Source organism: Rhincodon typus, chromosome 5, assembly GCF_021869965.1.
Source record: "Rhincodon typus isolate 14 chromosome 5, sRhiTyp1.1, whole genome shotgun sequence".
NCBI lineage: Eukaryota > Metazoa > Chordata > Chondrichthyes > Orectolobiformes > Rhincodontidae > Rhincodon > Rhincodon typus.
Genome location: NC_063336.1, coordinates 6,815,484 through 6,832,136, shown reverse-complemented (window position 1 = coordinate 6,832,136; position 16,653 = coordinate 6,815,484). Strand labels below are relative to the sequence as shown.

At 45.7% G+C, this 16,653-nt stretch overlaps 2 long non-coding RNA genes across 3 annotated transcripts in view; one reads left to right on the top strand and one right to left on the bottom strand.

Annotated features, from left to right (window-relative positions):
- Nucleotides 1-481: 481 nt before the first annotated feature.
- LOC125483206 lies at nucleotides 482-14,647 on the top strand. Of its 2 annotated transcripts, XR_007262169.1 has the most exons (4): nucleotides 482-611; nucleotides 3,232-3,351; nucleotides 7,741-7,880; nucleotides 12,166-14,647. It is a non-coding gene; the product is annotated as an uncharacterized LOC125483206 (long non-coding RNA). The 2 variants fall into 2 exon arrangements; XR_007262168.1 differs by lacking the exon at nucleotides 12,166-14,647 and having other exon boundaries at nucleotides 7,741-8,184.
- The window catches only part of LOC125483207, a 23,150-nt gene continuing 9,303 nt past the window's right edge, over nucleotides 2,807-16,653 (bottom strand). The window contains exon 2 of the long non-coding RNA XR_007262170.1: nucleotides 2,807-3,326. This is a non-coding gene — a long non-coding RNA (uncharacterized LOC125483207). The remainder of the gene's footprint in view (nucleotides 3,327-16,653) is intronic.

The window sequence follows — 16,653 nt, the reverse complement described above, 5'->3', positions numbered from 1 at the left end:
CATTTCTGATGAAGGGTCTAGGCCCAAAACATCAGCCTTTCTGCTCCTATGGTGCTGCTTGACCTGCTGTGTTCATCCAGCTCTACACCTTGTTGACTGAGATTCGCTGTCCAGTGTATCAGAGTGAGTCCTTGTTTCTCACAGAATCACTAAATTATTCCTGTGGTGAAGGAGACCATTTAGCCCATTTTGTGATCGTGTCTCTCTGAATGAGTGTGTCACTGAACGCCCATCTCCAGCCATTTCCCCATATTATTTCTATTTTAATACTCATTTCAACCCCTCTTCGATGCATCTCCCTCTCTGCCTCCTCCTGCTCTCCCTCTCTGTCTCCTGCTCTGTCTGTCTCCCTCTCTTCCTGTGCACTCTCTCTCTCTCCCTCTCTTTCTCAAGGTCTTCTTGTCCAGAGGTCAGACACAACAGGGATACCTCACTCAGAGGTAACTTTACTCTTATGCTGCAGAATTCCTGTGGACTCGGATTCCCACCGCGGAGTGATCCGGCAAAGACAGGATTGTGTGGAGAGTCGGAAAATAGCCAGTCAGCAGGATTTGCTGTCTGTCAGCCTCAGGAACTGTATCCGGGAAAACAATATCCCCGCAAGCAATCAGGTAATAAGGATCTCACTGTGTTTGCCTCGAAAAGCCCCACAGAACACAGCTCACTGAGAGAGGAGTTCCGGGAGAGTTGGGGGTTGGCACTGACTCCCAGTCAGTGGGAGATAGAAAAATAATTGCGTTGCAAATCACAGGAAAGTGCAGAAACCATGGGGCAGCAATAATGGGGAGAGGGGGTGCTTTTAATGATTCAAACATTAACAGGGAGAGATCATCAGGAAAGTTCTAGAAGGTGCAGTGTTCTTAAACACTATTCGAGGAACTCCTTACAGCCATGTGTAGCATGCCAATGAGAGAGGGGGACCAGTTCTGGGTTTAGTTTGGGGGAATGAAGTTGGGAAGCTGTAAAGGGTATCTGAGGGAGAGGATCTATTCCGAAACTGAGATGCAGTTTGGCAAAAGTGGACTGGAAATAGCTACTTGAAGATATTAGTTTAGCCAGAGACATTAGGGGAGGAGATAATGAGGAGGGGGGCGTGCGGAGTGACTTTTCTTGGCTTTGTAGGTGGGACTAATAAATTCAGATTCCCCTCACACCCCACTCCCGCAACCACATCCCTGGTCCTTGATTAAAAATGCCAATCTGTTGGTCGTGTGCAAACTGTTGGAAGTGAACCTGAGGGACAATATAAATTGTCATGTCACTGTGGATAAATCACAGTGAGTCAGCACGGATTAATTAAGGGAAGTAATCACAGAGAATGCTGGAGAAACTCAGCAGGTCTGGCACCATCTGAGGAGAGAGGAAAAACAGAATTGACATTTCAGGTCCAGTACTGAAGAAGAGTCATGTTAGATTGGATAAAGAAAATAAGTGTCTGACAATCTAAAAAAACATTCACCCTAGTGATACTGAACTCAGAAACCCATTCAAAACTCCTCTACATGCTCAATCAGCCTTAAAAACGCACAAACCCCTCCACACTGACCATATCAAGTTAGTCTAATCATTCAACAGCTTCTTAAATCTGTCAATCAAAATTATGAAATCTCCAGCATTCCCCCAAGTAGTTTTAGAAATTAAGCCAGACATTGGCCTGGTGACTCAGTGAAGGCAGGACTCCAGGAAGCTCAGAGGAACAGAGAGATCTTGGGGATAGTAAGAACTGCCGATGCAGGAGTCAGAGATAACACAGTGTGGAGCTGGAGGAACACAGCAGGCCAGGCAGCATCAGAGGAGCAGGAAAGCTGATGTTTCGTGTCGGAACCCTTCTTCAGAAATGGGGTGATTTTGGGCTGTTTGTCCTCGGATCCCTGAAGGTGGCAGGACAAGTTAATAGAGTTGTTAAGAAGGCATATGGAGCGCTTACCTTCATCAGTCGTGGTATACATTACAAGAGCAGGGAGGTTATGTCAAAGCTGTACAGAACTTTGGTGAGGCCGTAGCTAGAGCACTGTGTACAGATCTAGTCACCGCACTATAGGAACGATGTGATTGCACTGGAGGGGGTGCAGAAGAGATTCACCAGGATGTTGCCTGGGATGGAGCATTTCAGCTATGAAGAGAGACTGGAGCAGAGAAGGCTGAGGGGTCCTGACAGGTATATAAGATAATGAGGGACATGGACAGGGTGAGTGGAAGGCAGCTGTTTCCCTTAGTTGAAGGGTCAGTAACGAGGGGGGAATAATTTTAAGACGAAGGGCATAAGATTCTGAGGGGATTTGTTGAAAGGTGTTTTTCCCCAGAGGGTGGTGCTGGGATACATTGTCTGGGAGGGTCGTTGAGGTGGGAAACCACACAACCTTTAAAAAGTAGTTGGATGAATACTTGAAATGTCATAATATTCAAGACTGTGGGCTAAATGCTGCAAAATTGGATTCATTGGTTGGCACGGACTCAATGGGCTGAAGGGCCTCTTTTGAACAACATGTCTCTATGATTCATTAATTATGCACTCGACTATAATATTATCGCGAGGGAAATATCAACAATGAAATCTATTAAAACTGCAGAAACAGGTGGCTAATGATATTTTCTAGGATACACCAGATGGCCTGTCAATTAAAGCACTCCTACAATGACTCCCTTCCTTTCTACTGAAAGCATCCACATGTTTTCTTAACTTCATATAAGAATCACAAAAGAATTATAGAAGCGCCAGAGTGTAGAAGCAGGCCATTCAGCCCAGTGAGTCCTCACCAACCCTCCAAAGAGCACCCCACCCAGACCCAACTTCTAAACGGCAGGCGATTTGAAAAACTGCAGACTTAAGCAGACTTTATTGACCCTGTAGTTTAAGGCCATTGAAATAATGAAACTGATGGAGATTTGAACTCAGCATCAGTTATGAATGAGCCTGCAGAAACTGGGTTTTCTGCTGGATTGTTTCACAGCCTGACCCCTTCTCTCCACCAGCTGACATGGGGTCTGCTCGAAATGGAAATGGAAATGGAAATGGGACCAGTCCCATTCAACATCATTTATCAGACTCCACTGAAAGTCTGGCTGATGATATCAGGCAACCTGGCCAAGCCCTCCATCTTCTGGTCTTCAGCAGCTGGGGGCTGAATGGAGAGACACTCACCAGATCACAGAGTCACTCTGCTGTCAATACTAACTCCAGATTCCAACCTCAACAGGGACCGACAGTAGCTGTTTTTTTATCTTCTTTAGGAATGGACATACACCCAAGAACAGCAGATCAGTCAGAACCAGCACTGTCTGTCTGTGGCCAGTTTGTTCCCAGGAGCCCGGGTTATTTTGGTGCCCTGTCGAGACAGAGATGGGAAACAGGTAAATAATAACACTTACTGCCAGATTATCATTCAATATGCTGAGTGTTAGAACCTAAAAAACAGGTGAGGGTGTGTGTGTGTGTGTGTCTGTGTGTGTGTGTGTGTCTGTCTGTCTGTGTGTGTGTCTGTCTGTCTGTGTGTGTGTCTGTGTGTGTGTGTGTATGTGTGTGTGTGTGTGCGCCCGCATATTTCTGTATGTGTGTGTCTGTGTGTGTGTGTGTGTGTGTGCGTGTGTGAGTGTGTATGTGAGTGTGTACGTGAGTGCATGTGTGTGTGAGTGTGTGTGGTGTGTGTGTGAGTGTGTGTGTATGCGTGTGTGTGAGTGTGTGTGTGTGTGCATGTGTGCGTGTGTTTGTGTGAGTGTGTGTGTGTGTGTGTGTGTGTGTGTGTATACCCGTGTCTATCTGACCTGAGCAGTAGAGACAGGAAACCTCACAAGTTTTACAAAGTACCTGGATGGGCACTTGAAATGTCATGGCGTTCAAGGCTATGGGCCTAGTGCTGGAAAGTGGGACCGATTGTCGAGTCAGTGTAGGTTTTTATCGATGGGCTGAAGGGCCTGTGCTGTACTGTGTGAGTCTATGATTTGGTGGGTGTGTGGTACCTCCCTGTGTGGACGGTCACGCCCAACAGTGAGGACAGACTCAGTGCAGTTACCTAACCCTCCCTACCTACCTGTGCGCGATAATATGCTCAGAAAGTGCATGAAGCATCGAGTTTGCGTTTTGAAAGTTTTCTTTCATACGGTTATACTGTCATGAAACAGATTGTAATTCACTGACAGGTATTCTGAGCCCAGAGGCTCCCGTGCTGAGTTTAGCTGCAGTTCAAGTGCTGTGATGGGTTTTGATTCAGTCTGTTCCTAAACATGACATTAAGTACACACACAGCCAAAAGATCTGTATGATGCTGACGTGTTGTCTAGTATACAATCTCCACCCAGTGCCGGACCAGGCACACAGGATGTGTTGCTGTATTCCCATGTAGATGAGTTGTCATCCATCAGAAGTCATTGGTACAAAAGTTTCTGTTTCCGGAAGGGTGTTTGACTGTGCCAGATGGGTAATCGTCACAGATACTGGGTTTAGAAATCTGCCCAGTTTTATCCGTGAGAAAGAGTTGTCAGTTGATAAAGGAGCCAGTGGCACAGATCCCCATTGAGATGAGATCATTGTGATCAACACTTAGACTCTTTGTCAAACTCATCCCTATCTTTGTGGCCAGAATTAGATAAGAACGTGGAAGACCAAGTGAAACAGGAGAGAGGGTGACAGGCTTCAGTAAAGAAACCGCCATCAGTATCTTTCCAAACATGGGAATGGCCAACGAGAGTGTGATATAGGCTACACATGGATCATTTCAATGGAGTCAGCCCTTCATTGTAATAGACAACCATTCAGTGTGGGTTGAGGTATTTGTAATGGCCAGCAAAATGTTACCACCATTCCTGTAGGTTCGTTGTTGCTTAGGATTCCCATAGGAACTTGTATCTGTTACCGGTCCTCAGTTTGGTTGTGAAGAGTCTCCAAATCTCATGAGAATGAAGATGGGGCCGAATGCAATGGGGAGGCAGTGGCCTAGTGGTATTATTGCTAGACTATTAATCCAGAAAGTCAGTTAATGTTCTGGGACCTGGGTTCAAATCCTGCCGTGGCAGATGGTGGAATTTGAATTGAATAAAGAATCTGGAATCAAGGGTCTAACGACAATCATGGAACCATTTCCTATTGTCAATGTTATCCTTACCCGGTCCATGTGACTCCAGACCCACAGCCATGTGGTTGATTCATAACTGCCGTCTGGAAAATTAGGGATGGGTAATAAATGCTGGCCTAGCCAGCGAAGACCTCATCCCGTGAATGAATGAAAAAACACCACTGGATTTCACTATATCACCCTGCTTCAAATGGATCAGCAGGACATGTAGGACCAGATGTTAAGTGTGCTCGTGTTATATTGAGGATGGAGTGAGAGAAAAGGAGTCTGAATTTGAACCAGAAATTTGAGGTGAGATCGTTGAAGCGGGGGATGCCAGGGAGAGTTAGCAAGAGGTGTAGTGGTCACATATTAAGATGTTCATTAGGTTAGGTTTGTAGGTGTAGAGCATTTTTACTTTTCAGAGGCTCAGGAAGAGTTAAAAGTCAAACAAATCTGATGGATTGGTTGGGATGTGAGTCTAACCTGAACCAGTTCAGATGGTGGTCAGAGTCAGACACACATGACCTAATGATAGAGATAATTCTATTGATAGGCAAGAGAAAATGTCTCCTCAGGCTGAGGCCAAGACTATTCAAGGTCCTTCCCTAAGTTCTGAAAGATGGAGCCAGTAAAAAAAAAGTATCCTTTATGGAGCAGGGAGTTGGTCATTAGGTGAAATTTGTAAAGAAATGGAGAACGAGGGATTTTTATGAGTTGTATAGAATTTCGAACATTGTATAACATCTTCATTAGGGAGGGAGGGGTATTATATCAGCCTCTTGTTTACATTTGTATATTTATAGATACCACATTAATCCAGTTTAGATTAATGTTGACATTCCTTCTACTGCAGACTCTGCGGTCTGTAATGCAAGGATACCACAATATTTGTGCGATATGTGTGGAGTAGGGATCAGTGTGTGTGTGCACATGTATGTGTGTGTGTGTGTGTGTCTATGTGTGTGTTTCCCTTTGTCTATGTGTTCATATATGTGTTTCTCTGTGTGTGTCCATGTATGTGTGTTTTTGTGTGTGTGTGTGTGTTTCTCTGTATCTGTGTGATGTGTGTGTGCCTGTGTGTGTGCGTGTTTCTCTGTATCTGTGTGATGTGTGTGTGCCTGTGTGTGTGTATGTGTGTGTGTCTGTGTGTGTGTGTGCGTGTTTCTCTGTATCTGTGTGATGTTTGTGTGTGTGTGTGTGTGTGTGGTTCTCTGAGTCTGTGTGTGTGTTTGTATGTGTGTACATGTGTGTGTGTCTGTGTGTGTGGGTGTGTTTGTTTCTCTGTATCATTATGTGTGTTTCTCTGTGTCTAGGTGTCTGTGTGTCTAGGTGTCTGTGTCTGTGTGTTTGTGTGAGTCTGTGTATGTGTTTGTGAGATTATGTGTTTCTCCTTGTCTGAGTATGATGTGTGAGAATCTGCATGGGTGTGCATGTTTCTCTGTGTCTATGTATATGTGTGTGTGCCTGTGTGTGTTTGTGTGTGTGTGTGTGTGTGTGTGTGTGCGTGCGTGTCTGTGCCTATGTGAGTGTGTGTGTGTCTGTGTCAATGTGTGTGTGTCTATGTATATGTGTATGTGTCTGTGTCTTTGTGTGTGTGTGTCTGTGTCACTGTGTGTGTGTCTATGTATATGTGTATGTGTCTGTGTCTGTGTGTGTGTGTCTGTGTCCATGTGTGTGTGTCTGTGTCCGTGTGTGTGTGTCTGTGTGTGTGTGTGTGTGTGTGTGCGTGTGTGTGTGTGTCTGTGTGTGCGTGTGTGGATGGGTGTGTGGGTGTGTTTCTCTATGTCTGTGTGTGGGTGTGGATGTGTGTCTTTATGTAATGTGTCTGTTTCTGTGTGTGTGAGTATGTGGGTGATTGTGTGAGTGTGTGTGTTTTTCTGTGTCTGTGTCTGATGTGTGTGTGTCTGTTTGTGTGAGTGTGTGTGTTTCTCTGTGTCTATGCATGTGTGTGTGTCCATATGTGTGTTTCTCTGTGTTTGTGTGTGTATGTGAGAGGGAGAAGTGTGTGTGTTTCTCTGTATTTGTGTGTGTCCCCTTGTGTGTCCGTGTCCGTGTGTGGGTGTGTATGTTTCTCTGTGTCTATGTATATGTGTGTGTGTGTGTGTTTTCTCTATGTCTGTGTGTGTTGTCTGTGTGTGGGTGTGTGTGTGTTTCTGTGTCTATGTATTTGTGTGTGCGCGTTTCTCTATGTCTGCGTGTGATGTCTGTGTGTGGGTTTGTATGTTTCTGTGTCTGTGTGTGTGCGGTTGTGTCCATGTATGTGTGAGTATATGTGTTTCTCTGTGTCTGTGTGTATGTGTGTCTGTATCTGTGTTTCTCTGTGTCTAAGAATGTGTATGTGTGTGTGAGAGAGAGTGAGTGAGTGTGTGTGTGTGTGTGTGTGTTTTTCTGTGTCTGTGTGTGAGAGAGAGCATGTATGTTTCTCTGTGTGATGTGTGTGTATGTGTTTGTTTCTCTGTGTCTGTCTGTGTGTGTGTGTGTGTGTTTCTCTGTGTCTGTGTGTGGGTGTGTGTGTGTTTCTCTGAGTCTGTGAGAGAGAGCACGTGTTTCTGTGTCTGAGTGTGATGTGTGTGTGTCCATGTGTATCTGTGTGTGTGTTTGTGTGTGTGTGCGTGCACGCGTGTGTTTGTGTTTCTGTGTGAAACAATCCTGCTAATATTTGCCTGTGTTGTATTCTGTGCTCCCCCAGCTCTGGCAGAGGGTTGGCTCCCGTATCGAGCACCAGGTATCTCGTTACTGTTTGGACAGTGACCTATCGGGCAGCGATGAGGTCTACAGCACAAAAATCCTGGTGATCAACCCGTGTGAGACAACGATTCTCAGCCAAAGGTGGGACATGGAGTAGGTCCCCTGGGAATGAGGAGGACAACAGGGTGTCAATCTTCAGCTGTGGATGTAAAAATTGATGAATTACCGAGAGATTAAGTACTGCTTCCTGTACTCAGAGAGTCGGTTTGAAATCTAACCAAAGTCCTTTCTGATCTTTATGTCTGGAAAAGATGTAGAACTCATGCCCTTGATTAGCTTATCTTTGGGATAACAAAGTGATAGGCCGATACTTCATTGCCATGGCGATAGAGAACCTATGAATGTAGACACATCAAAGTGGACAAATCTAGCAACTCCTTGGAAACGAATAATTTGTTTTCATTTGGAGAGTTTAAAAAAATACTAAATATTGAAGTGGCAGCTTCATATTCTGTCCTTTTGCTACACAAACGCCTTTGTAAATTCTCCGGCTGCCTGAAGGGTAATGGCTTGAGCCACATGTGGCTGTTTGAAGGAAGGAGGACACAATTTGGAACTGAATATTTTTTATTCATTCACGGGATGAGGGCATCGCTGGCCAGGCAACATTTATTGCCCACAGGGCAGTTAAGAGTCAACCACATTGACTGTGGGTCTGGAGTCACATATAGGCCAGACCAGGTAAGGATGACCATTTCCTTCCCTAAAGGACTTTAGTGAACCAGAGAGATGGTCACGATAATCAAACGTAGTCACCATTGGAAAAGCTTTCTATTCATTCTGATCTCATCCCAAACACCTTCAGTGATCCAACACAGATCCATTCCTGATGACCCCTGTCAAAGGGAATGATTCCCCACTCAGAGGGAATCAGTCTAATGAATCCAATCCAATAGCACTCTGCCATAATTGTCCCATTCCGAAAGGAATCACCCATACTGATCCTGAGCAATCAATCTCATTGACCATTATGCAAAGGAATCCACTGGGTTACTGAGTCACAAAATGCAGAGAGTAAAATTGAGGGAGTGTAAAACGGTGTTGGTGTTGGGGGGGGTGGAGTGCAAGATTCGGTGGAGGGGAGTGCAAGATTTGGGAGGGGAGTGCGAGACATGGGGAGAGTGCAAGACATGGGGGAGAGTGCGAGACTCGAGGGGGAGTACCACAGAGTGTCCACGCAGTAAAGGGAGCTGGTGCCTTTGCTATGTGCAAATATCAGTCAGATCAAACCCACACAGTATCTCATCCTCCATTGTATTTTACCAAACCATACACCCACTTGTGTCAATTCATTGTATTCCCCAAACTCTGGCACCACTTGCCAATCTCTGGGGCAGTCTGTAGGTCCCCACACAGATACACTACACCCTGGCACAGTGGCCATCTTAATTCACAGGATGTGGGCATTGCAGGCTGGTCTGCATTTACTGCCCATCCCTAGTTGCCCCTTGAGAAGGTGGTGGTGAGCTGCCTTCCTGAACCGCTGCAGTCCATGTGCTGTAGGGGGACCCACAATGCCATTAGGGAGAGAATTCCTGAATTTTGACCCAGTGGCAGTGAAGGAACGGCAATATATTTCCAAGTCTGGATGGTAACTCTCCAACAGAGGAAACAACCCTTCCACATCTGACCTGTCAAGTCCCCTTAGAATTTTGTATTTTTCATAAGATCGCCTCTCATTCTTCGAAATGTCAGTGAGTATAGACCCAAAATACTCAACCTGCCCTCATAAGAAAATCTCTGCATGCTGAGAATCAAACTAGTAAATCATCTCAGGGCTGGATCCGTTGCCTTTGTATTTATCCTTAGATACATCCTTCGATTAGGAAATGAAGACAGCTCACAGTATTCCAACTGTGGTCTGACTGGTGTCTTGTACAGTTTTAGCAAAACCTCTCTATTCTGAGACTGTATTCCCTTTTGAAATCAAGGCCAACATTTCATTAGCCTTCCTGATAACTTGGTGAACATGAATGCTCACTTTTTTTGTGATTTCTGCACTGGGATCCTGAAATGACACACAAATTCTGTAATTCATTGGCACCAGGTTACCAGCCCCAATCAGGGAACTCATACTCCATGAGGTCCACTTGGCTGACCTCATTACAATCATTACATCCCTCCCCCTCTGGGTCCAAGGACACAGGCTGATTCTTTCTCATGTAGCTTCTCCTGGGTATTTTAGCACCGGGTCAGGTTCTTCCAACTCTGCCTCAGATATGGGCTGTGTGTAACGCAAAGTAGCTTGCCTCTTGTGCCCGGAGCATCACACAAGAAATTCATTCTCCTCTTCAGGTGGGAAAGGCGTTGAGGCGGTGACATTTGATGTGTCCAGCTCAGATTCTGAGGTACCCTTCAAAGCTTGAGAGAGAGGGAGAATCCATGGGTTCCAGAAAAGTTGAAAAGGCAGTTGAGGAGCTGAGGCATGTTTTGCTCCCGCACCATTTGCGAGTTTGCACCTTTCATATGGTCCGTGTACTTGTTCAGGACTGTTGTACCTACCTGAACTTCATATGTCACTGGACCTGACCTCCCTTCGACCATACCTCCTACCCATGCAGTGCCATTCCCCTGGCTCCTGCACTAAACTCTGTCCCCTGAAGTAAACTGCCTCTCTCGTTTAGTGGAGTCTAGTGCATTGGCAATCTGGTGCTGTTTTGCCCTCCTTCCCACATCTGGGAAGATCAGATTTAACCTGGTGCAGAGTCTTCTCCCCCATTAGCAACCCTGCTGGAGCTGTCCCTGCAGTTGCATGAGGGGTGGTCCTATAATCGAACAGGAACCAGGACAGTTTGGTCCCGAGTGAAGCTGTAGGCTATTTCTTTAAGCCTGCCTTCAAAGTTTGGACTGCTCTTTCTGCCAGACCATTGGATGGTGGATGGTATGGAACCGTCTAATATGTCAAATATCATTTGACTTTGGGAAATACTCAAACTCCCTGCTGGTAAACAATGGCCGTTATCTGTGACCAACACTCCCAGGAATCCATGTATTGTAAAAGATGTGTGCAGTGTTTCTATTGTCCCATCCATGTTTGATGAACTCTATGCACATCCAGCCATTTTGAGTGGGCGTCCACAATTACTAGGAACATTGAGCCCTTGGAAGGACTGTGTGTAACTGAGTCCAGGGTTTACAGATATGAGGGAGCTACTGGTGGTAATTTTTGTCCTTGTTGGCACTCTGGGCACTGCCCCACCAACGCGGGTTTTGTCTACATTCAATCCTGGCCACCGGACATAACTTCTCACCAACATCTTCATGTTGGAAACCCCTGGGTGACCCTGGTGGAGCTCAGTCAGTATCTGGCAGCGACCTTTGCTGGGCACAGTTCCCCATAATAACATACCATCCTGTGCTGTGATCCGGTCTATCTGGGTTCAGAAAGGTTTCAGTTCTGGCTGTGGTGGCCCTTTGGTTTCCCCATCACCACCAGCTGTTTTAGTTTTGCCAGAAGCGGATCTTCCTGCATCCAAAGTCTGATATTGTCAGCTGTGCCCAGGAAATTTAGAACCATTACAGACTTTTCCAGTGCCCGTACCCCCGATGGTGTACCTGCCAATGGGAGGAGCCTCAGTGCATCTGCATTTGCTACTTGGCCTCTCAGACGGAGCTCCAAGCTGTAATTACACACACTTAGTATTAGAGCCCAACACTGAACATAACCTGAAGCTATGGGCAGCACGGCCTTGTCCTCTTTAAGTAAACCCAGCAGGGGTTTGTGGTCTGTTACTTTTACAAATTTACATCCACAGAGGTATTGGTGGAACTTCCTGTCTCTAAATATGACGGCCAAACCTTCCTTCTCTATCTGGGTGTATTTACGTTCTGCATTAACCAAAGTCCTTACGCTGTTGGGTGTTCCTCTCCATTGGGCCATCAATGAGCTTATACTACCCCAGTGCCATATGGGGAGGCGTCACATGTCAATACTGGATCTCACTTGGGATCATATTGTGCCAACACCTTAGAGGATGGTAGCTGTTTCTTCACTTCCCTGAAAGCTATGACCTGGCTATGCACCATTTCCAAGGCTGACCCTTTTTTAAGAGTTGACACAAAGCTGCCAGGATGGAGGCCAGGTTATGTATGAACTTTCTGTAATAGTTCACGAGGCCAAGGAACTGGCCTAAGCTCCAGTACAGATGTGGGAGCTGGGGCACCTTTGATCGCCCTCACTTTCTCTTCCAACGGGTGTAACCCGATCCTGTCGACTCTGGAACCCAAATAGGTCACTTAGAATGTCTGGAACGCACATATTTCCTTTTTAAGACATACACCCGCCTGGGAGAAACATTTAAGGACTATGTCCAAATTCTCTAAGTGCTACTTACTGGTCTTTCCTGTTATTATTCCTGTTATCTAGATAAATGGCGATGATGTGGAGGTGCTGGTCTTGGACTGGGGTGGATAAAGTCAGATATCACACAACACCAGGTTATAGTCCCAGCTTTTGGAGCACTATTCCTTCATCAGCCCCAATGAGGGAACTCATATTCTGTGAGGTCCACATGGCTGATCTTGTTACAATGAGTGCAAAACCCATTATGTGAACAATAATAAACTTGCAGATTGATGGCCTGCACTACCCTAAAGGGCTTTGCATATAAATTAATCAACTGGACAATATGGGCGATTTACTTGTGGTATTTATTAGATGAAAAATTACCTCAGGTCATATGGAAAACAAGATGCTCAGTTGTGTGTAAGAGCACTTCTAGATATAAAAGAGAAAAATAAACTCGCAGATTGGGCACTTACTGCGCAGTGGTAGTGTCCCTGTGTCTGGACCAGGAGGCCCAGGTTCAAGTCCCACTTGCTCCAGAGGTGTATTGTAACAACCATGAACACTGAGTAGAAACATATCCAAATTTGTAGATTGGCAAGTCATTGGGAATTGAAGCTTAACAAAGATCAGTGGTATTGGGAAATTGTGAGTTTTGGAGTGGAAGGGATCTTGCAATATTGAAACACCCAATTACCAGAAGCTATACCTCATGTTAGCAAGGTCATTAAAAAGCAAACTAAACACTCGCTTTATTTCTGGAGGAATATAATTGAAAGGTAGGGCAGGGATGCTAAACCTGTATGGAACCTGTAGACTTGGTGGAGTTCTGATCACCATCAATAGATTCACTGGAGGCAGTACTGAGAAGATTGACAAGGAAGACACCAGAAGTATGTGTGTTTACATAGTAAGAAAGTATTGCCTTGAATAAAGAAGGATGTGGGGAGTTGGGGTCATCTGGTAAAGGTTTAAGAAAGTGATGGTTTTGATGGAGCAATGCAGGGAGTGTCTTCATCCTGGGGGTAAAGCTGACAGCAGAGAGTTCAGGTGGAGGTGTGAGACAGAGATGGAGCAGAATGCGAGAGCCACACAACATTCCCCGTTCATCACGCTCAGTGCCTATGGGCGGTATTTCCATTCGCACATTCCCACACCGGGATACACCTGCTGGGGAGATCTGTCAGCAATAATCACTCAGGATGCATTCCCTCAAAATCGGGTATAACAGCTATACTTCCACTCAGAGATCCAGGGTTCACTGTCCCAGCTAAGACGGGCCCACATTTATTCTTTATGTAGGGGACCAAAGGAAATCATCCTATTGATCCAATCCCAGCACATCATCTGCAGTGCTCCCGACCCAAAATTCATCCTGTTATTCAAGAGCTTCCTCCTGACTGTTTACCACACCACCAATTTTTGTGCTATTTGTGAAATTATTGATCATTCCTCGTACAATCATGTCTAGATCATTAATGTACATAACAAAGACCTAGCTGTGAACCCTGTGGTACATCGCAGGACACAAACTTTCTGACACACACACACCCTTCAACCATTATCCTCTACTTCCTGCCACTGAGCCAAGTTTGCAGCGAATTTTGCAAATTAGTCTACCATGTGAGACCTTATCAAAAGCCTTACTTATGTCCATGTAGACGACATCAACTGCACTGCCCTCATCTACACACCAAGTCACCTCCTCGAAAAATTCCGTCAATTTTATAAGCCACAATCTCCCCCGGCCAAGCTTCGCTGTCTATCCTTAAATAATCCTTGCCTTTCCAAATGGAGATGAACTCGGTCCCTCCGAATTTTTTCCAGTAGTTTTCTGATCATTGATGTGAGACTGACTGGCCTTTGGTTTCCAGGTTTAACCCTACCACCCTCCTTGAATAATAGTACCACAATAGCTGACCTCTAATCTCTTGGCACTCATCCTGTGGCAACAGAGGTTTTGAAAATTAATGAGCCCTGCAATCTCATCTCCTGCCTCCCACAGCAACCTTGGATGCATCTTATCTGAGCGTGGAAATTTATCTACTTTCAAGCCTGCTAAAACCATTAATACTTCCTCCGTTTCGATGCTAACGTGTTCAAATATGTCACAGTCCTCCTCTCTGGATGCTAGCCCTGCATCGTCCTATTCTATGATAAATAAGGATGCAACGTACTCATGTTAAAACCTCAGATGTCTTCCAGCTCCCCACACATACCCTTTAGTTCTTAGTGAGTCCCACTCTTTTCCTGTTTATTCTTTTGCGCCTAATATATTTGGGGTTAATCCAAAGGCATTTTCTTTTACCTGCCAGTGTTTTTTTTAATGTCCCCGCTTTGTTTTCTTAATTTCCTTTTTAAATAACCCCCCTGTACTTTTGAAATGCTTCCAAGATTTTCACTGTTTTGAGCCTCTGGTCATCTACCATATCCAGGGTTCTCTGCACTTGTTGGTTCCCATCCTTCAGTCCAGCAGCTATGTCCTTCAGGACCAGACCAGCTCGGTCAGTAGTGTCAAACCACTCTTGGTGGTGGACGTTGAAATCCCCCACCCAGAGTATATTCTGTGCCCTTGCCATCTCAGTGCTTCCTCTAAGTGTTGTTCAACATTGAGGAGTATTGTTTCAGCAGCTGAAGGAGGACGGTATGTGGTAATCAGCAGGATGTTTCCTTGCCCATGTTTAACTTGAAGCCATGAGACTTCATAAGGTCCGGAGTCAATGTTGAGGACTCCTAGAGCAACTCTCTCCCAACTGTATACCACTGTGCCGCCCCCTTTGCTGGGTCTGTCCTGCTGGTGAGAGACAGGACATATCCAGGGATGGTGATGGTGGTGTCTGGGATATTGTCTATAAGGTCTGATTCTGTGAGTATGACTGTGTCAGGCTATTGCTTGACTAGTCTGTGAGACAGCTCTCCCAATGTTGGCACTAACCCTCAGATGTTAATGAGGCAGACTTTGCAGGGTCAACAGGGCTGTTTCTGCTGTTGTCTTTTCCTGTGCCAAGGTCAATGTTAGGTGTTTTTTTTTCCTTTTTTCAGGGGTTTTTTTTGGCAGTTTAGAAAGCATCTGATTGGTTTGCTGGGTCATTTTGGAGGGTAGTTAAGAGGGGTTAAGATTGCTCAGTTAGCTATGGGTCTGGAGTGCCATGTAGGCCAGACTGGGTCAGTACAGCAGCTTCCTTCCCTAAACCACAAACAGTGTACCTGATGGGTTAATATGACCGAGGTTTCATTGTCATCAATAAACTTTTAATTCCAGTTTTTTTTTAAAACAACATGTTGAATTTAATTCCACCATGGGCTATGATGGGATTTGAACCCAGATTCTCAGTACATTACCTGGCTCTCTGGATGACTAGTCCAGTAACAATGCTATCACCCTCCCTTCCATCTTGCTGACCTGTTCAGCAATCAGAAAACATTTGTCTCACTTTAATCCATTTATCGAAAGGTTTTAGTTGTTAAAATGAACACACTTGAAGGTAACTGACTGACGTACAGACTGGTTCCCCTCAGCTGCAATGCTCTGTTCAACATTGACTTAATCCCTGGCCTCAGCAGACCATGTGATCTCTAGTGAAATGTAAAAACCTGCAGATAAAATACCCAGGGGGGATAATATGCCAAAAACACTTCTCAGAAATTCCACCCTGTCTCCTTGGGATGATCACATTGGGTCCATGAGATCTTTCTGGCCCTGAATGTTCCCAGGACAGTTGTTGTTTCACTCCCTGTTTCACTCACAGTATTAGAACACACAGCTAGGGGGGCTCTGGTTTCCACTTGTCTGTTATCTAACTCTGTGAGCAAAGTCACTATCCCAACATTTAATGACAATTGAAAACTGGCCGATGGTCCTTCTGTGCCCTTCCAACTTCAGTAAAAACTCTTCCAAATCCTTTCTGTCTACAGGTTGTTTTTATTACCGATTAGATGAGGGCGTCGCTGACTAGGCAGCATTTATTGTCCATCCCTAATTGCCCAGAGGGCTGTTAAAAGTCCATCATATTGCTGTGGGTCTGGAGTCACATGTACGCCAAAAGGATGAGTGAGGGTGAGGGGTCGGTGAGGGTGAGGGATCGATGATGGTGAGGGTTCGGTGAGAGTGAGGGATCGGTGAGGGTGCGGGATTGGTAAGGGTGAGGAATCAGTGAGAGTGAGGGATCAGTGAGGGTGAGGGATCAGTGAGGGTGAGGGATCGGTGAGAGTGAGGGATCGGTCAGGATGAGGGATCAGTGAGGGTGAGGGATCGGTGAGGATGAGGGATCGGTGAGGATGAGGGATCAGTGAGGGTGAGGGATCGGTGATGGTGAGGGATCGGTGATGGAGAGCCAATTGGTGAGGGTGAGGCATCGGTGATGGTGAGGGATCGGTGATGGTGAGGGTGAGGGATCAGTGATGGTGAGGGATCAGTGAGAGTGAGGGATCGGTGAGGGTGAGGGTGAGGGATCGGTTATGGTGAGGGATCAGTGAGGGTGAGGGATCGGTTATGGTGAGGGATCAGTGAGCGTGAGGGATTGGTGATGGTGAGGGATCGGTGATGGTGAGGGATCGGTGAGGGTGAGG